Consider the following 3403-nt stretch of genomic DNA (forward strand, 5'->3'; position numbering starts at 1 on the left):
GACAGTGGACCAAAAGATATGAAGAATGGTTGCAGGAATTGGGCATGTCTAGTTTAACGGAAAGAAGGGGTGACATGGTAGCAGTCTTCCAATATTTGAGGGGCCCCAAAGAAGAAGGGGGTTCACTTACTTTCCAAAACCCCCAAAGGCAGGACAAGAAGCAATGGATGGAAACTAAGCAAGGCGAGTAGGAACCTGGAACTAAGGAGAAACTTCCTGACAATGAGGACAATTAACCAGTGGAACTGCTTGCCACCAGAAATTGTGGGTGCTTCATTGCCGGAGGTTTTTAAGAAGGAGCAAGCAGCATGCAGCTGCCGCCAAAAAACATAATGCAATCCTAAGCTGCATTAACAGAGGGATGCAATAAAGATCAAGGGAGGTACTAATACCACTCTATAAAGCCTTAGTAAGACCACACCTAGAGTACTGCATCCAGTTTTGGTCACCACACTATAAAAAAGATGACGAGACTCTAGAAAAAGTGCAGAGAAGAGCAACCAGGATGATGAGGGGACTGGAGGCTAAAACATACGATGAACGGTTGCAGGAACTGGGCCTGGCTAGTCTAGGGAAGAGAAGGACCAGGGGAGACATGGTAGCGGTCTTCCAGGGAGAAAGGGGTCAAGCTATTTTCTAAAGCACCTGGAGGCCAGACAAGGAACAAAGGATGGAAACTGAACAAGGAGAGAGATTCAACCTGGAAATAAGGAGAAACTTTCTGACAGTGAGAACAATCAACCAATGGAACAGCTTTGCCCTCAGAAGTTGTGGGAGCTTCATCACTTGAGACTTCCAAGAAGAGATTGGACTACCATCTGTCAGAAATGGTGTAGGGTCTCCCGCTTGGGCGGGCGGTTGGACTAGATGACCTACAGGGTCCCTTCCAACTCTGATCTGTAAATCTGGATTAGACAACCATTTGTCTGGAGTGGTATATGGTCTCTTGCTTGAACAGGGGGTTGGACTAGAAGACCTCCAATGTCCCTTTCAATTCTATTCTATTAAAGGGCACTATTATAATCTGTGTGCATTTGGGGAGGAAAAATGGAAACACCCTATGCAAATATCGGCAGAAATATGCACCAAAGCATACCCCAGTCTTAATAGGGCTCTACATTTCCACTTCCCAGAAACCACAGGTAGTCCTCGACTTATGACAATTGGGACCAGAAAGTCCATTGCTAAGCAAGACAGTTGTAAAGGTAAGAGTTGCCTTCGGCGAGAAGGGTGGCATAGAAGTTTGATAAATAAACAAATGAACAAATAAATAAATAAGCCATCCCCAATTTTCCTATTTTTTTAGCCATGGTTGTTAAGCAAATTGTGTGGTCATTAAGTGAATTTGGCTTCCCCTATTGATTTTGCTTGTTGGAAGATGGCTGGGAAGGCCTCAAGGGGCCATCACATAATTCCAGGACCCTGCCACCATCATAAATATTGCTGGTTGTCAATCATCCGAACTTTGATCATATGATGATGGGGAATGCGACAATGGTCATAAGGGCGAGGACTGGCCGTAGCTCACTTTATTTTCAGCGCCGTTGAAAACTTTTAATGGTCACTTAATGGATGGCGGTAGGTCCAGCACTGTGTTCTGACCAAGGCTTCCTGAGACCGTAATTAAGCACACACACAGTTAAAATAACTCTTGTTTTATTTCAACAGCTGGGAATTACATTCATTCCCAGCCGGTAATGAGTCCCAAATAGTTCCTTGAGATAAGCACCCACCTTGCTCTCCTTTGAATTGCTGCCAACAGCTAAAGCGCCAAAGGGGCAATCACCTCCCAGCCTTAATCCCGAGTCGCCCCTTTTGTCTCAGCTGCTCTTGCCTTCTAGCAGCTCTGCGCACATGCGCACTGGGAACAGGCTCCCTTTGTTCCTCTGCCTCGCTGCTGCCAGACTCCGGAGTAAGACTCCAGACTCCCCAATGGTCCTGGCCCCATCTCTGCATTGGATGCAGGACCCTCATCCAAGTCCCCTCCAGGCTCCCTGACTGGTCCCCATTCTCCCCCACTGTCTGATTCCGTTGCTATCTGCACCGGCTGCCGGCGAACCACAATAGACTGCCTGTACGTGAATATGTTGCTGAAGTCACCACAGAAACTTGGAGATACTTTGAAATGATGCTCAAAATTTATTGAACAGAAGTCGACTGAGGTGCCGGCTTGCAAAATGGAGAGAAACAAAAATTGGTCTTTGTTTCTATCTGGACAGAAAAGAGGCCATGAACTCCAGAAAGATTCCTTCCATTATTTCTACTTTTCTTGTTTTCCTGCAAGACGGCGGCTGCCTCCCATTCTCCACTAAATGTAAACACTTCAAAAGATGAAAGAAGGAAGAGATGCGGTAAGGAACCTCATGGAATGTCTAAAGGCCATTTTATTTTATTTATTTATTTTGTCTTTTGCCCTACGGCTGGTTTCTGCCGCTAAGATATTACATGGCAACCTCCCCACTTACAAGAACACCCCTGCAGCGTGGATGATGTTTGGATACCCAAACTGAGCAATTGCATTAAACTAAAACCACAGAAATATTGACTCACTAGATGAATAACACAGACTTAGGCTGCATTAACAGAGGGATAGAAGCAAGGTCATGTAGATAGATAGATAGATAAATAGATATAGTTAGATCAGAGAGATTAGATAGATGATAGATAGATAGATAGATAGATAGATAGATAGATAGACAGACAGACAGATAGATCTAGGCTTTATTAACAGAGGGACAGAATCAAGTTCATGTAGGTAGGTAGGTAGGTAGGTAGATAGATAGGTAGGTAGGTAGATAGATAGATAGATAGATGGATGGATAGATAGATAGATAGATAGAGATAGATGATAAATAGATGAGAGAGAGGGGGAGGGAGAGGGAGAGAGAGACAGAGAGAATAACTGTATTGTCACTTTGAATGTACATTAATTGGCATACATTAAAATGAAATTTCGTTGCCTACAGCTCTCCAAGGGTCACCACCTCCAATGTACGCTACATAAACATGACTAAATAAATAAATTAATACAAAGAAAAGACTGGTACAGGGTCTCCTACTTCAGTAGGGGGTTGGACTACAAGACCTCCAAGGTCCCTTCCAACTCTATTTTAGTATTTATTTATTTTGTCAAGTGATTACAAGATAACAGGTATAAGTATAACCATAGTTATGAATACATGAAATGGGTACATATAAGAAAATTAAAAGAAGCAATAGGACAGGGACAGTAGGCACGTTGGTGCGCTTATGCACGCCCCCTACAGACCTCTTAGGAAAGGGGTGAGGTCAATAGTAGACAGTCTAAGGTTAAAGTTTTTGGGGTTTGGGGAAGAAACCACAGAGTCAGGTAGAGTGTTCCAGACATTGACCCCTCTGTTATTGCTGAAGTCGTATTTCCTGC

Source organism: Notechis scutatus, chromosome 3, assembly GCF_049901735.1.
Source record: "Notechis scutatus isolate UNSWTSFEM ecotype Mainland chromosome 3, rNotScu1.2, whole genome shotgun sequence".
NCBI lineage: Eukaryota > Metazoa > Chordata > Lepidosauria > Squamata > Elapidae > Notechis > Notechis scutatus.